Here is an 18,887-nt window from a genome sequence, read left to right as displayed (position 1 = left end):
GATAAAAGGAAGATAATGGGAAAAAGAGAGAAAAAAAATCCACAATATCTGGGGAGGAAGGAATGAGAGAAAAATGCAAGAGTAAAGAATAACAAAGAAAAATTGGAAAACTGCAAAAGGAAAAACAAAGGATAGGAAGAACAAACGAAAGAAGAAAGAAGGAAACAAGGAAAAAAGAAGAGAAAAAAAGGAAAAATCAAAACCAAGAACCACATGTGACAAAGAGAAAAAAAAAGGAGGAATATAAAAAGAATAATTAAAAACAAACAAAAACAAAATTGTGGAGGGTGGGACGTGACACCCAGGTTCAGTTAAGACACAGTCTGGGATAGAATTCTTGCTGGTCAAGAAGGTGGGTGGAGGTGGAGAATGTCCACAAGTCTGGTCACCAATAGGGTGTGGGGTATAAGAGTAACAAGGGGAAATCATAACTTTCTAGTCATCGGCCTCCAGTGCAGTTGCTTGTGCTGTCCTTGGTAAGCAAAGCCCATTCCTAGGTCACTGTCTGTGTAAGAACATCACTTTTATACATTTAAAATGGCCACGTCTGCTGATTGCAAATATTCAAAATAGCTGTACCTTCAGGACAGCCCTTGGCAGTTCATAGATCTGTTTGTCTCCTTCTTTGCTGTTTTCCTTTCTGTTTGTCAGGCACCAATGCAGTCCTTATTGAGCAGAGCCTATTCTTAGGTTGCTACCAGGAAATATTCAAAATGGCTGTGCCCTCAGGATAGCCAGCAGTCTGCCACCATTTGTCTCCTTACTCACTGTTTCATTCAAATTCTTGTACTACTTGGTATTTAGTCCACTTCTTTATCCTTCCTTTCAAAGTTCAGGGTTCTAAGATCATCTTCTGTATCAGTTTCAATTGGTTTCTCATAATTTTGTTGCACTAGGTTTGTGTAGCTTGCCTGCCTATTCTGTCATCTTGCTGGAAGTCTGCATTTCATAATTTTTTAACACACACACACATATATTTACATATACATATTTACTTTTAAACTATCTGTGCACTTATATTTAAAGTGAGCTTCTTGCAAACAGCATGTTGTTGGGTCTTGATTTCTTTCTTGATTAAAATTTACAATCCTCCCAAAATTATAGTTGAATCATCCTCCTTTAAATCCAATCTCCTCCTGAATTCAGTAATATTGCAAGGATCATTTTGAATTCCTCTCCCTGCTATCAGTCTTGGTCCTCAAACTCCTTTTAGCATTATGCTGGGGCAATTGTGGGACTCCTCTGATTGCATTTCTTTACTCTGAGAGATCAGAGCTGTCTGTTATCCAAATATTTGAAAACTGTTGTTTCATATATTTTGTCCAGTACTCTACTAATGTGAGTGGTACACATGGTTAAATACCCAACTACTAGCTAAGAAATTGTTGGTTTGAAAAACCCCAGAGGTGTCTTGGAAGACAGGCCTGGAAATAAGCTTCTGAAAGGTTAAAATCAAATCAGAACCAAATTCATTGCCAACACGTCAGATCCGACTCATAGCAACCCCTCCTGGGGTTTCTGATATGGTATAACTAAGGAAGTAGATTGGGAGCTCTGGTAGCATAGTGGCTAAGACACTTGCCTGCTAACCAGACGGCTGGCGGTTCAAACCCACCAGCCACTCCTCGGAAGGAAGGTTGGGCAATCCTACTTCCGTAGTGATACTGCCTTGGAAACCCAAGGAGGGGTCGCTATGAGTCGGGTTTGACTCGACGGCACATAACAACAACAACAACAACAACAAGGAAGTAGATTGCCCAACCTACCTTCTGAGGAGTGGCTGGTGGGTTTGAACCACTAGCCCTCTGGTTAGCAGTCAAGTGCCTTAGGCACTACACCATTAGAGCTCCCTATGGAGAAGTTGTATTCTGCATGCACGGTGTTGCCATGAGTTGGAATCAACTCAATAGCAAGTAACAGCAGAAAAATAAAAAGAAAAAAGGAGGCTAAGCCCAGTGCTCAGTGCCTATTATTCTACTAAGTCTGAAAGTGGAAATCTGTCTTCATCCTTATAGGTTATTTTCATTGAATATACAATTCTGTGGTGACTATTTTTTTCTTAATTTTAAAAATTTCTTATTATTGCTTTCTATCCTTTTTCTGTTTCTGACGAAATAAGTGAGCAGTTGTATCATTGTTCCCATGTATATAATGTGAAGGTTTTCTCAGGTGCTTTCAAGATTTTCTTTTATCTTTAATTTTAGGTAGTTTGGATATGCTATTTCTAGGTGACATTTTCTTTATATTTATCTTGTGTTTTGCTGAGCTCCTTGAGTTGTAAATTTATGTTGGTTCCTAAATTGGCAGAGTTGGAACTGTTATTTCTTCAAATATTTATATTGCCCTTTTACCTCTGACACTGTAATTTTGTGAATGTTAAACTTTTTGCTATTGTACAACAGGTCCCTGAGGCTTTGTACATTTTCCTTTGATCTTTTTCTCTCTGTTCCTTGAATTGCCCAGTTTATATCAAACTATATTCAAGTCCATTAGCACTTTCTCCTGTCATTTCCAATCTGCTCTTAAGCCAACCCAGTGGATATTTTATTTCAGACATTCCTTTTCATTTCACTTGGTTCTTTTTAATACTTTCTATTTTTCTTCTCCACCACTAGCCTGTCAGTTTGTTATACTGTGGTAGCTTGTGTGTTCTTGTGAGGCTGGAGACTATGCCACCAGTATTTCAAATAACAGCCGGGTCACCCAGGGTGGACAGGTTTCAGTGGAGCTTCCAGATTAAGAGAGAGGGAGAAGGAAAGGCCATCTACTTCTGAAAAAATTGGCCAGTGAAAACTTTATGAATAGCATTGAAACAATGTCTGATATAGTATCAGAAGATGACCCCCTCAGGTTGGAAGGTATTCAAAATATGACTGGGGAAGGGCTTCTTCCTTAGAATAGAGTTGACCTTAATGATGTGGAGGGAGTAAAGCTTTCATGAGCTCCATTTGCTGATGGGGCACAATTCAAAAGGGAAGAAACAGCTGCAAATGTCTATTAATGATTGGAATGTAGAATGAATGAAGCATGAATCTAGGAAAACTGGAAGCTGTCAAAAAAAATGAAATGGTACACATGAAGATTGATATCCTAGGCTAATGCCATTTTGAATGACAATCCTATGACCTACTATGCTGGGAATGACAAACTGAAGAAGAATGATGTGACATTCATCATCAAAAGGAATGTTTCAAGATCTTTTCTGAAGTGCAATGCTGTCAGTTATAGGATAATGTCTAGGATAATCCACATGCCTAGAAGGAAGACCAGTTAATACTATTATTATGCAAATTTACACACCAACCACTAAAGGCAAAAAGATGAAGAAACCAAAGATTTTTATCAACTTCCGCGGTCTGAAATTGACCAATCATGCAATCAAGATGTATTGATCACTGCTGGTGATTAGAATGTGAAAGTTAGAAACAAAGAAGAATCATCAATAGTCAAAAAATATGGCTATTGTGATAGAAATGATGCAGAGATGCATGATAAAATTTTGCAAGACCAATGACTTATTCACTGCAAGTATGTTTTTTCAACAACATAAACAGTGGCTATACATGTGAATCTTGCCAGGTGGAATACACAGGAATCAGATTGACTACATTTGAGGAAAGAGGCAATGAAGAAGTTCAATATCATCAATCAAAATAAGGTCAGGAGCTAACTGTGGAATAGATCATCAATGGATTATATGCAATTTTACGTTGAAGCTGAAGAAAATTTAAACAACTCCACAAGAGCCAAACTATGACTTTGATTACATTCCACCTAAATTTAGAGACCATCTGAAGAATAGGTTTGACCAACTGAACACCAATCACCAAAAACCAGACGAGTTGTGGGATAACATCAATACCATCATACATGAGGAAAGAAAAAGCTCACTAAAAAGACAGGAAAGGAAGAAAAGATCAAAATGGATGTCAGAAGAGAGTCTGAAACTTGATCTTGAATGTAGAGTGGCTCAAGTGAATGGAAGAATTGATGAGATAAATGACCCAAACAGACAAAGCAAAGAATTATAATGAAATGTGAAAAGACCTGGAGTTAGAAAACCAAAAGGGAAGAACATGCTGGCATTTCTCAAGTTGAAATAACTGAAGAAAAAATTCAAGCCTTGAGTTGCAATACTGGAAGATTCTATGGGCAAAATTTTAAATGATGCAAGAAGCATCAAAAAAAAAAAAAAAAAAGATGGAGGAAATACAGACTCACTGTGCCAAAAAGAATTAATCAATGTTCAACTATTTTGGGAGGTAACATATGATCAAGAACCAATGGTATTGAAAGAAGTCCAAGCTGCAGTGAAAGAATTAGCGAAAACACAAAGCTCCAGGAATTGCAGAATATCCATCAAGATGATTCAACAAACAGATGCAACACTGAAGGCACTTATTTGTCTATGCCAAGAAATTTGGAAGACAGCTACTTGACCAACTGACTGAAAGAGATCCATATTTGTGTCCATTCCAAAGAAAGTTGATCCAACAGGATGTGGAAATTATTGAATAATATCATTAATATTACATGCAAGTAAAATTTTTCTGAAGATAACTAAAAAGTGATTACAGCAGTATATTGAAATGTAATTTGCAGAAATTCAAGCTGGATTCAGAAGAGGACATGGAATGAGGAATATCATTGCTGATGTCAAATGGATCTTGGCTGAAAGTAAAGAATACCATAAAGATGTTTACCTGTGTTTGACTACACAAAGGAATTTGTGTGCATCATAACAAATTATGGATAATATTGAGAACAATGGGAATTCCAGAACACTTAATTGTGCTCATGAGGAACCTCTACATGGACCAAGAGGTTGTCATTCAAACAGAACAAGGGGATACTATATGGTTTAAAATCAGGAAGAGTGTGCATCAAGGTTCTATTGTTTCACCGTACTTATTCAATATGTACATGGAATAAATAATCTGAGAAGGTGGATTCTATGGGAAAAAAAAATGGACCATCAGGATTATAGGATGACTCATTTACAACCTGCAATATGCAAATGACACAACCTTGCTTGCTGAAAGCAAAGTTGGCTTGAAGCACTTACTGATGAAAATCAAAGACTACAGTCTTTAGTATGACTTACGCCTAAACATAAAGAAAAAGAAAGTCCTCACAATTGGACCAATAAGCAACATCATGATAAATGTAGAAAAGATTGAAGTTGTCAGGGATTTTATTTTCCGAGGGTGCCCAATGAACTCCCGTGAAAGCAGCAGTCAAGAAATCAGATGTCATATTGCACTGGGAAAATCTGCTGCAAAAGACCTCTTTAAAGTGTTAAGAGGCAAATATATAACTTTGACAACTAAACTGTGCCTAACCCAAGCCGTGGTATTTTCAATTACCTCCGATGCATTTGAAAGCCAGACAATGAATAAAGAAGACTGAGAAGTGTTGGTTCTGACTCATAGTGACCCTATGCACAACAGAACAGAACACTGCCTGTTTCTGTGCCATCCTCACAATCATTGCTATGTTTGAGCTCATTGTTACAGCCACTTTGTTAGTGTGTCTTGTTGGAGGGTCTTCTTCTTTTTGCTGATTCTCTCCTTTACCAAATATGATGTCCTTCTCCAGGGACTTGTTCTTCCTGATAACCTGTCTAAAATATATGACACAAAGTCTTGCTATCCTTGCTTCTAAGGAGCGTTCTGGCTGTACTTTTACCAAGACAGATTTTTTTCATTCTTCTAACAGTTGGTTGGTATATTCAATATTCTCACCAACACCATAATTCAAAGACATCAATTTTTCTTTGGTTTCCTTATTACTTGTCCAGGGTTGGCATGCATATGAAGCTACTGAAAAAACCATAGTGTGGGTCAGGAGCACGTTAATCCTCAAAGTGACGTCTTTCCTTTCTAACACTTTAAAGAGGTCCTTTGCAGCAGATTTGCCCAATGCAATATGTCAGTTGATTTCTTGACTGCTTCTTCCATGGGCTTTGTTTGTGGATCCAAGTAAAATGAAATGCTTGACAATTTCAATAGATTTTCCATTTATCATGATGTTGTTTTATGGTCCAGTTGTGAGGATTTTTGTATTATTTATGTTTAGGTGTACTTCATATTGAAGGCTATAGTCTTTGATTTTCGTCAATAGGTGCTTTACATCAGTGTTCAACCATTTAAGGAGGTAGCATATGCTAAAGAACCAATGAAGTTCTTTAGCTGAAGGAAGAAATCCATGATTCATTGAAGGCACTGGTAAAAAACAAGACTCCAGGAATTGACAGAATGCAGTCAAGTTTTAGTCATCCCATTTAATGTGGTCTTGGGACTGCTCTTAGGTAAAAAACTGAGAAGTAATAAGAACCTTACCTTGTGCCATTTCATTCTGCCAAGTATAGACTCTGATGCAGTTTCTGCTTGCACTTGTTGTCTCTTCAGTGCTTTCAGGTAGCTGTTACATTTTTGGTGACTGTTATATATTTGAGGATTTGATCTATTATTGCCAGTCTTCCATTACCAGACTGGAATCTCATTGTTCTGGCTTGGGCTCTTTTAATGATAAAAATGCATTGTCTTAAACTTGTCCATCACCAATCACTTTTCTATTCATTCTCACAGATAAATAAGATCTTTCAGAAATCAATCTTAATCTCAACTACCCAATGACTTAGCATAATCCCCAAGAATGGATATTTTGCCCTGTTTCCTCAATAATTTATTAATTCATGAAGTCCTTACCTAACTTGCTCATTTACTGCCTAAGACACTTGACTGCTAATCAGAAGGCTGGTGAATCAAACCCACTAGCCACTCCTCAGAAGGAAGGTTTTGCCATCTACTTCCATAGTGATACCACCTCAGAAACCAAAGGAAGGGTCACTATTAGTCAAGTCTGACTCAATGGCACATAACATCAACAACAACAACATTCGCAAAAGAATAGAATTTTGTTTGTCTTTTGTTTACTACTGATAAACTCTTCCTAAGATAAGGCTAAGACACTTGCCTGCTAACCAGACGGCTGGTGGTTCAAACCCACCAGCCACTCCTTGGAAGGAAGCTTGGGCAATCTACTTCTGTAGTGATACTGCCTCGGAAACCCAAGGAGGGGTTACTATGATCGGGTTTGACTCGACGGCACATAACAACAACAAACAACAAGATAAAATAACTTTCTTATTACATCAGAAGGAGCTCTGGTGGCACAGTGCCTAAGACATTTGACTGCTAACTAGAAGGTTGGCAGTTCAAACATACCAGCCACTCTGTGGAAGGAAGATGGGCAACCTAGTTCTATAAAGATTTACCACCTCAGAAACCCAATGGGGGTCACTATGAGTCAGAATCCATCTGATGGCAGTGATTCTGGTATTGGTTATTACATCATGATCAGATTTTGAAAATAGCTTTTGGTGTGGAATTTTGTCAAAGGTTTTAAAATTCTGAGTAGACCATATCAGCTAATTATTTATCTCCATGCCTTCTTATCGCTTTAAAGACATCAGTAATTTGTTAAGAATATAATTGAAATATATTTGAGAACAATGGAGAACTTGTTGTTGCTCTTAGGTGCCATTGAGTCGTTTCTGACTCATAGAGACCTCATGTACAGCAGAACAAACCACTGCCCGGTCCTGAGCCAGCCCCATGATCCTTGCTATACCTGAGCCCATCATGGCAGCCACTGTGTCACTCCATCTCATTGAGGCCCTTCCCCTTTTTCGTTGCCCCTCCATTTTGCCAAGCATGATATCCTTCTCCAGGGATGGTCCCTTCTAACAACATGACCAAAGTAGGTAAGATAAGGTTTGGCCATTCTCACTTCCAGGAAACATTCCAGCTGCACTTCTTCCAGGATGGATTTGTTAGTTCTTTTAGCAGTCCATGGTACTTTCAGCATTCTTCACCAATACCACAACTCAAAAGCATTGACTCTTCTTCTGTCTTCCTTCTTCATTGTCCAGCTCTCACATGCATAGGAGGCAATTGAAAATGTCATGGCTTGTGTCAAGAACACCTTAGTCCTCAAGGTAATATCTTTGCTCTTCAGCACTTGAAAGAGGTCTTTTGCAGCAGGTTTGCCCAATGCTATACGATGTCTGATATCTTGACTGCTGCTTCCTTTGGTGTTGATTGTAGAACCAAGTAATATGAAGTCTTTGACAACTTCAATCTTTTCTCCATCTATCATGATGCTGCTTATTGGTCCCTTTGTGAGAATTTTTGTTTTCTTTATATTGAGGTGTAATCCATACTGCAGCCTGTAGTCTTCATTTCCATCAGTAAGTGTTTCAAGTCATCCTCATTTTCAGCAAGCAAAGTTGTGTCATCTGCATAATGCAGCTTGTTAATGAGTCTTCCTCCTATCCTGATGCCATGTTCTTCTTCATATAGTCCAAGTTCTTGGATTATTTGTTCAGCATACAGATTGAATAAATATGGTGAAATGATACAACCTCTTCTTAATTTTAAACCATGCGGTGTTCCCTTGTTCCATTCAAATGACAGCTTCCTGGTCTGTGTACAAGTTCCTCATGAGCACAATTAAGCAACCTGTGCTGCTTCAAGTGTTATTTCAGTTTTAGAGTTTTATAGTTCTGTTCTTTATTAATTGTAATCTAGTATCAACATGTCTGGAATACAATGTGATTTAATGGCTTAATTGAAATCTATTTAACTACCCCCTCTCCAAGATTGCAATTGTAATCTTACAGTTTTTTGGTATATATGATGGTCAAGGCAAGACACACTTTATATTTTGGCCACATATCCCTAGTTTCAAATATCAGTTCCTTTAAGAGTACCACCTGAGTTTAGTGACTTAACTAAATTTATTTGGCAGATAATAGCAGTTAATATTTACTGAGCATGTCTTAGATGTCAGACAGTGTTGTAAGAATATGATTTCATTTTGTCCTCCAATAATCCTATAAATTGCCTTTATTCTCATTTACAAATATAAATCTATTCAGAAACATCTTGAGTATTGACCACCATTTATTCTAATGCTTTATATATTTTTTTTCAACTTGGAGGGAATTTGGGGACTGTACAACTTTTTTTCTCAATAAATCTTCAAAATACAAGATTCCTTGGGCTCATAGTTTAGACTGTTCTATAAAAAATAAAATTGGTTATTCCTTTGGGGTGGGGACTTTTAAAAGTGGTAGAAATTACAAAGACAGAAGGTTGTCATTCAAAAAGTAGAAATGCTGAAGGTGCCAGAAGAGATGGATATTATGGGACTAGGATGTTATGGGAGAATAAATGATAATTTATTGCTCTGAGCCTCTTCCTGTTATTACTGTTTGAATAAAATGTGCATGTTCTATGATCTTTTTTTCATGTATTTATGGCTCTATCTACTCGCTTCATATGTTTCGTCTCTCTCTTTTCCTATTTCAGGTTATAATTTTTTGTTTTATTTTGTTACTGTCATTCAGTTTGAGACTTCCCCTTGGGCCCCTTTTGGTCTCCTGTGATAGTGTTTAATTTTTTAAAAAAACTTACTTTTTGTTGGAAGTCTTTTTCACTACAATTACCTTTCTAAAAAACTATCTTATTTTTCCATTCTCCTATTTTTCTGCTTAGCCAATTATGATTTGTCTTCATTCTTTCTGTTTTTAACTGCAAACTTCCTCCAATGATGCCTTTCCTCTGCTCCCTTTAAGAATTCTCCTTTATCTTATTTAACTTCTCCAGTACTTGTGATTCCTGCCATAGTGGGATCCATCTCCTTTCTTCTTTCCTTAAGCTCTTCTTCTAATATTTAATTTGGTAATGCACTGAGTTGAAGCAAAAGGATCTCATACTTCAGGTATGCCCTGCTTTTCAGAAACAGGGAGTTCTGGTGATGCAGTGGTTTAAGCATTGGCCTGCTAACCAAAAAGTTGGCTGTTTGAACCCATGTGCCACTCCCCTGGAGAAAGATGAAGCAATTTGTTTCTGCAAAGATTTATAGCCATAGAAACTCTATGGGGCAGTCCTACTCTGTCCTATTGAGTCGATATGAGTCAGAATTGCCTTCACAGCAATGGGTTTTGGTTTTGTTTCAGAAACAAGTCCATGAAATTACCTACTGTGCTTTCAAGCTATAATTCTCCCTTCAGTTTAGATAAAAATATTAAGAACCTAGTCATAAATTGCTTGTTTTAATCACATAGAATATCTGGAGCAAAAAACACAACTGAAGTTAAGGATTGAAGTGCAACAGAACAAAAATTCTGATTTTCTTTTCTGATCTAGAAAGTCAAAGAAAGGTATGTATGTGTTAGGAAGGACAAAAAGAGTCCTTTCAAACAATGATGGGAAAGATTCGCTGGAGTTATTTTTGCTTTCCTGAAATTGTAAAGTACTAAAGCAAAAACAATATTAAAATATACAGTTTTTTTTTGTTTGTTTTTTTTTAAGTATTTTGAAGGAGCCCCTGGATGGTGCAAATCGTTAAGCACTCTACAACTAGCCAAAAGTTTGGCAGTTTGAACTCACCCAGAGATACCTCAAAAGAAAGGCCTGGAGATCTGCTTCCAAAGGTCACAGCCTTGAAAACCCTATGGAGCAGTTGTACTGTGTACACATAGGGTCACTGTGAGTCAAATCAACTCACAACAACTAACAGCAGCATTGGTCTTTTTAATTGGCTTCTGTAAGTAAACCTCAATTCCAGCAATTGAAGATCCTTGTGGACATTGATTATTCATAACCAAAAGTAAAAAAAAACTCTTAAAAAAAAAGGTTCTGGAATTTCATTGCTTTCTTTTAGAGACAAATTTATATGCCACCTTGCATTTGTTTGGTTCTTATTTCCACAATGATTTTTTTTTTTAAATTTGTTGTGATTTGGGTGAAAATTTACAGAGAAATTAATTTTCCATATAGCAGTTCATACACATTTTGTTCCATGACATTGACTGCAAGTCCCCACAATGTAACAGCTCTCTTCCCACTTCCTCCCTGTAGTTGCTTCTTCCTGTGTCCTTCCCTTCTGTGCACTCATGCCTCCTGAGATTTCCATAATGATATTTATATCATCTTGGTTAATCCTGTTTATAACTCTCAAATAAAAGGAATTCAGAGGAATTTTGCTCAGTTTACAGGTAAGTATGCTGAGGAATGGAATTTCACTTGCCCAAAATAACTGTTGAATAACAAATAAGTAAAAAACAAAAAACCAGTTGTCGTTAAGTCAGGTCTTTCTCACAATGACCCCATGTGTGTTAGAGCAGAGCCCCAAGCATTTCAGTGGCTGATTTTTCATAAATAGATTTCCAGGCTTTTCTTCTATAATACCTCTAGGTAGACTCAAATCTCTAAACTTTTGGTTAGCAACCAAGTGTGTTAACTGTTTTCACCACCCAAAACCCATTTACTTTAAGTCGCTTCTGACTCAGGGCAACTCCAGGTGTTACAGAATAGAACTGTATTTCATAGGTTTCTCTTGGCTGTAATCTTTACAGAAGCATATCACCAGACCTTCTGTGATGCTGCTCGGTGGGTTTGAACTGCCCGTCTTCTGATTAGCAAAAGATGGGTAGAAACCCTTTGACCTCTAGGGACCATGGCGCTACCCATGGACTTCTTTAATAACAAACAGGAGTTTAGATCTTTGTTGAGTTTTATGCTTTCTTGACTTTTATTTCCTTGCCACTTGTTCTACCTTCCATCTGCTCCTCATGGTTCTCTATTCCAGCTCTTCCTTTTATAACTTAAACTGTTAGGATGGCTTGAACTGGAGTTAGGATAATTGAAGGAAAAGAACTTAGTCACTATTTTCATGTTTTCAAATGGAGCTCACTATAGTCTCTATATATATCTAAACCTGATCTAATAACTGTTCAAGTTCAAAGTTAGTTACTATCCCTGAGTGGTTCATAAAAAATGTAGCAGAAAGAAAAGAAAGATGAATCAAAGGTAAAAAAATATACTGGAGGCAGGTTTGCCCCACGGTTTCATAGGAAGGCAGGCAGAGAGCCCCACAGGGGAAGAAGGCTGAGCAACAGATGGCCAAATATTTATTTCAGGCTTTATTTTTGTTATCTATTGTTTTTACCTCTTCAGCCTTCTTGTAGCATCAGTGGCAGCTGTGACCCTCACGAGGTTTGGAATACCTATGAGTTGGTCCCACTGGACTGAACATAACAACACAACAACAACACCCATTGCTTCTGTTTGAAGGAAGGAAAACAATTGAATGCTCCAAAAAGGATTTCTTATGCTTTCACAAGTATCTGAAAATTCTTTCAAAGGGGTCTAGAGATACTCCCTCTTTTGTCAGCCGCCTTGTTTACTATCTACAAAGACTCAACTGAGACCTTGTGTTTTCACCAAAATATTTGCACTCTTTTATTCCCTACCATTATCAACAAACTTATGCTCAAGTTCACCCATTTCACTGCTCATATTTAGCTTCAATTGGACCTGAAGTAAGGAGTCTTGGTGTTGCAGTGATTAAAGTGCTCAGTTGCCAACTGAAAGATTGATGGTTTGAACCCATCAACTGCTCCATGGCAGAAAGATGTGGCAGTCTGTTTCTGTAAAGATTTACAGTCTTGGAAACCCCATGGGGCAGTTCGAATATGTCCTATAGGGTAGCTATGAGTGAGATTCAACCAGATGGCAATGGATTTAGTTTTTTTGTGTTGGGCCTGAGGTAGTGTTGAAGAGGCAAAGAGAAGCTTCAGGGCTTGCCCAAGTAAAGAAAGCACAGTCCTGTTACAGAACATGATTTTGCTTAGCTTCCTATATGTCTTTTTCTTCTGTCAAACTTTACTGATAACTTTATATGTAAACATTTCCTTTACCAGCACCCAGAGTCCCTGGGTTAAGCACTTGACTACTAGCAGAAAGGTTGGTAGTTCAAACCCATCCAGAATGACCTCAGAATAAAGGCCTTGTGATCTGATTTCAAAAAGTCACAGCCCTGAAAATTGTATGAAGCTCAGTTCTACTCTGTAACACACAATGTGACCATGTGTTGGAATGGACTTGACTTGATAGCTAGTAATATCACCCTTTGGTGGAGGAAAGGGTGAAGGAGTACGGGGAAGTGAATAGGAATGGAGGAACAACTGAATAGATACACTTTCAGGCCATCTAATCCTGATGTGATAGGTTCATTGTACTAGTTAATAGAAGAAGCCAGCTGGATGGCAAAGTGTCTGTGGGCTGTAGTTATAATTCCTGGTCAAATCTAAGCTGATGAAAACTACTCTTGGAAATATTTAGTTATAAACCTAACTTGAATAACAAATCTAGTGGTAAAAAAGATCTCATCTTGTTTCTCTACCATCGATTACTTTTCAGATTTCATCCTAGGATACAAACATGCCCAATAAGGTCAATCTGTCTAAAGGGAAGTACTGTATATGTTTAATGGCCAGTAACAATTTACCTTCAGAAACCTGTCTTCCACCACTCTGTTGCCCAGCAAACAGCTAAGTGAATTATCTTTTCCATAGCCAGCAACTTTCTTCATGATACTTTTCCAAGAAGTCACACAAACTAAGAAAACTACATTGTCAATGTTACTGAAATTAAACTGTTTTTTGGGGCAATGAAAAAATTTTATTCATTTAAATTAAAGCAGAATGGCAGCAGTCTGCTTTTAATTCATGTTGCCCATGAAATTGAAGCAATGCATTCATCTTGATTTTTCATGCTCATTGTCCCCATTTTAAAACGGTCAACTTCAATTGCCTATTATTTGCTCAAGTTGTTTAACTTTGAGTCTGCTTTTGACCAAAAATTAAACAAGTGCATTGAAATGACATCATTTAACACATGGTCTCCTTTAGTAAAGCCATTTTCCTCACAGTATTACTCATTAGATAGATAGATAGATAGATAGATAGATAGATAATAGAACAATGCCATGCTTAGAGATTTAGTATGGAAGGAGAATATTTGCTAGTACTGAAAGAGCTGAGATTTTTATATTTTCAATTTCTTTTTTGTTGTTGTTGTTTTGTTTTCCATTCAACAGTTCATACACACTTTGTTTCTTGACATTGATTACAACCCTCACAATATACCAGCTCTCTTCTCACTTATTCCTTGTGGTTACTATTCCCCTGTGTCTTTCTTTGATATGCATTTCTGACTTCTGAGCTTTCTCCCTGTGCAAATGCCACCCTTCTTATCTCCCATGGTTGATTGTTATAAGGAGTGCACTTCCCTGGTATAATTATTCACATCATAGCCCTGTCTATTGTTTGGCTGAAGGTTACCCATGGGACTAAGTTCAATTCCAGGCCTGAAGGATGTCTAGGAGTCCTAGTCTTGGGGGTTTTACCAGTCTCTATCAGAGCAGCAAGCCTGGACCTTTTTTATGATTTTGAGTTTTGTTCCACATTTTTCTCCCATTCTATCCAAAATCTCCAATATTTCTTTCTTTCTGAGTGGTTGACAGTGGTAGCCAGGCCCCATCTATTTTTCTGGTCTCAGGGTCATGTACACTGAGGTCCCCATAGTCTGCTAGTCCTTTGGACTAATTGTTTCCATGCATCTTCAATTTTCTTCACTCTTCTTTGCTCCAGACGAGGAGAGACCAATAATTGCATCTTAAATGGTCACTTGCAAGCTTTTAAAATCCCAGGTGATATTCATCAATGTACATCTGAAAGTACAATGCTGTCAGTGATAGGATAATATCCACATGTCTACAAGCAAGACCACTTAATACTACTATTGTGCAAATTTATCCACCAACCACCAAAGCCAAAGATGAGGATATTGAAAATTTCTATCAACTTCTGCAATCTGAAATTGACCAAACATGGAATAAAGATGAGTTGATTATCACTAGTGACTGGAATGCAAAAGATGGAAACAAAGAAGAGTTATCAGTAGTTGGAAAATATGGCCTTGGTAATAGAAATAACACTGGAGATTGCATGACAGAATTTTGCAAGACCAACAACTTATTCATTGCAAATACCTTTTTTCAATAACATAAGCAATGACTATACACATGGACTTCACCAGATGGAATACACAGGAATCATATTGACTATATCTGTGGCAAGAGGTGAAGAAGAAGTTCAATATCTTCAGCCAAAAGAAGGCCAGGAGCTAACTGTGGAACAGAACATCAACTGCTCATATGCATGTTCAAGTTAAAGTTGAAGACAATTAAAACAAATCCACAAGAGCAAAAATATGACCTTGATAATATCCCTCCTGAACTTAGAGATCATTTAAAGAATAAATTTAATGCATTGAACACCAATGACTGAAAAACAGAGGAATTGTGGGATGACATCAAGAACATCATGTATGATGAGAGCAAAAGGTGATCCCACAGAATGTGGGAATTATTGAAAAATGTCATTAATATCACATGCAAGTAAAATCTTAATGAAGATAATTAAAAAATGGTTGCAGCAGTATATTGACAAAGAGCTTCCAGAATTGCAAGCTTGATTCAGAAGAGGATGTGGAATGAGGGATATCATTGCTGATATCAGATGGATCTTAGTTGAAAGCCAGGAATACCAGAAATATGTTTACTTAAGTTTTATTGACTATACAAAGGCATTCTATTATGTGGATCATAACAGATTATGGATAACATTGAGAAGAATGGGAAGAATACTTGATTGTACGCATGAGAAACCTGTACCTAGATCAGGAGGCTGTCATTTGAACAGAACAAAGGGGTAGTGCATCAAGGTTGTATCCTTTTACCATACTTACTCAATTTGTATGCTGAGCAAATAATCCAAGAAGCTAGATTACATGAAGTAGAATGTGGCATCAAGATAGGAGGAAGACTCATTAACAACCTGTGATACCCTGATGACACAACTTTGTTTGCTGAAAGTGAAGATAACTTGAAGCACTGACTGATGAAGATTGAAAACTACAGTCTGCAGCATGGATTACACCTCAATATAAAGAAAACAAAAATCCTTACAAATGGTGCAACAAACAACTTCACGGTAGATGGAGGAAAGTTTGAAGTTGTTAAGGATTTCATATTACTTGGTTCTACAAACACCAATGGAAACAGCAGTCAAGACATCAGACAATGTATTACAATAGGCAAATCTGCTGTAAAAGACCTCTTTAAAGTGCTAAAGAATAAGGATGTCTCCTTGAAGAAGACTAAGGTGCGCCTAACTCTAGCCATGTTATTTTCAATCACCTCATATGCATGTGAGAGCTGGACAATGAATAAGGAAGATCAAAGAAGAGTTGATGCTCTTGAGTTGTGATGTGGAGAAAAATGCTAAGAGTACCATGCATGGAAAGCTAAAAGGACTAACAAATCTGTCCTTGAAGAAATGCAGCTAGAATGCTCCTTGGAAATGAGAATGGCCAGACTGGCTCACATACTTTTATCATGTTGTCAGAAGGAATCATTCTCTGGAGAAGGATATCATGCTTGGTAAAGTGGAGTGTCGACAAAGAATGGGAAACCTCTCAATGAGATGAATTGACACAGTGGCTGCAACGATGGGCTCAAATATAGCAAGGATCGTGAGGCTGGCACAGGACTGGGCAGTGTTTCATTCTGCGGTGCATAGCATTGCTATGAGTTGGAGATGATTCAACAGCACCTAACAACAACAACAACTCATCAAAGTAGGATGCAGAACAATCCTTTTTGTGTACTACATTATGCTGATTGAGTATAATGTCCCCCTGAGACCATGGTCCCAAGCCAACAGACCCAGTAACTCACTTCCTCAAGATCTCTGGTTGTAGCTAAGAAGTTATCATAAATTTGCCTGCTGTCCTATTTTAAATACACACACACACACACACACATATATAAGCATTTTTGTAGCACATACCAATATGTATATAGAAAGATCATCTGTCAAACCTATATATATTGTTGTTAGGTGCCATCAAGTTGGCTCCATCTCATAACAACCTGATGTAAAACAGAACGAAACACTACCAGGTTCTGTGCTAATATCACAATCATTATTATGCCCGAGTGCATTGTTGCAGCCCCTGTGTTAGTCCATCTAGTCGAGGGCCTTCCCCGTTTTCACTGACCCTCCACTTTACTAAGCATGATATCCTTCTCCAGGGAATGGTCTTTTCTGACAACATTACCGATGTAGGTGAGATGAACTCTGGCCATTCTCACTTCCAAGGAGCATTGGGGCTGCGATTTTTTTCAAGACAGATTTGTTCCTTCTTCTGTCAGTCCGTGGTAATTTCAGTATTCATCACCAACACCCCAACTCAAAAGCATCCACTCTTCTTCGCTCTTCCTTATTCATTGTCCAGCTTTCACATGCAGATGAGGCAATTAAAATACCATGGATTGGGTGAGGGGCACCTTAGACTTCAAAGAGACATCTTTACTCTTCAGCACTTTAAAGAGTTCTTTTGCAGCAGATTTGCCCAGTACATTATGTCATCTGATTTCTTGATTGCTGCTTCCATTGGTGTTGATTGTGGAACCAATAATATGAAATCTTTGACAACTTCAATCTTTTCCCCATTTATCATGATGCTACTTGTTGGTCCAGTTGTGAGGAGTTTCGTTTTCTTTATATTCAGGTGTAATCCACATTGCAGACTGTAGTCTTTAATCTTCACCAGTAAGTGCTTCCTCACTTTCAGTAAGCAAAGTTGTGTTGTCGGCTTATCACCGGTTGTTAATGAATCTTCTTCCAATCCTGATACCGAGTTCTACTTCATATAGTCCAGTTTCTCACATTATTTCCTCAGCATGCAGGTTGTAAGTATGGTGAAAGGGTACAACTCTGACACATTCCCTTCCTGATTTTAAACTATGTAGTATTCCCTTGTTCTGTTCAAATGACAGCCTCCTGGTCTATGTACAGATTCCACAAGAGCACAATTAAGTGTTCTGGAGTTCCCATTTTTCTCAATGTTATCTATAATTTGTTATGATCCACTCAGTCGAATGCTTTTGCGTAGCCAATGAAACACAAGTAAACATCTTTCTGGTATTCTTTGCTTTCAATCAAGATCCATCTGGCATCAAAAATGATTTCCCTTGTCCCACATCTTTTTCTGAATCCAGCTTGCATTTCTGGGAGTTCCCTGGCAATATGCTACTGCAGCCTTTTTTGAATTTTCTTCAGCAATATTTTACTTGTGTGTAACATTAATGATATTGTTAGATAATTTCCACATTCTGTTGGATCACCTTTCTTTGGAATGGGTACAAATATAGATCTCTTCCAGTGGTTGTACCATTTTACAGTTACACCAGCAATAGGTGAGTGTTCCAATCTCTCCACACTTTCATCAGCATTTGTTGTTTTCTGTCGTGTTGAACTTTGGTATTAGTGCTGGAATGAGATGCTATCTCATTGTTTTGATTTGCATCTCTTTAATGGCTAATGATTATGAACATTTCTTCATGTGTTTGTTGGCCACCTGAATATCCTCTTTGGTGAAGTGTCTATTCATGTGTTCTGCCCATATTTTAATTGTATTATTTGTCTTTTGTTGTTGAGGTGTTGGAGTTTTCTATAAATCTTAGAGATAAGTCCCTTGTCAGATATGTCATTGCCAGATATTTTTTCCTAATCTGTAGGTTCTCTTTTGACTCTTTTGGAGAAGTCTTTGGAAGCATATAAAAATTTAATTTTTAGAAGGTCCCATTCATCTAGTTTATTTTCTGCTGTTTTTGCATTTTGGGTTATGTTTGATAGTCTATTTGTGCCATATATTAGGGCCCCTAAGTTTACCCCTAGTTTTTCCTTGAGGAGCTTTGTAGTTTTAGGTTTCACATTTAAGTCTTGGATACATCTGGAGTTCGTTTTTGTGTACAATGTGAGACACAGGTCTTGTCTCACTTTCTGCAAATGGATATCTGGTTTTGTCTACACCATTTGTTAAACAGACAATTTGTTCCCCATTTAATGGATTTCAGCCCTTTGTCAAAGATCAGCTGACTATAGATCGATAGATCTATTTCTG

Source organism: Orycteropus afer, unplaced genomic scaffold, assembly GCF_000298275.1.
Source record: "Orycteropus afer afer isolate SDZICR_OR568_19922 unplaced genomic scaffold, OryAfe1.0 scaffold00116, whole genome shotgun sequence".
Lineage (NCBI taxonomy): Eukaryota > Metazoa > Chordata > Mammalia > Tubulidentata > Orycteropodidae > Orycteropus > Orycteropus afer.
The sequence above is the reverse complement of the archived record's forward strand: the minus strand, read 5'-3'. Positions refer to the sequence as shown.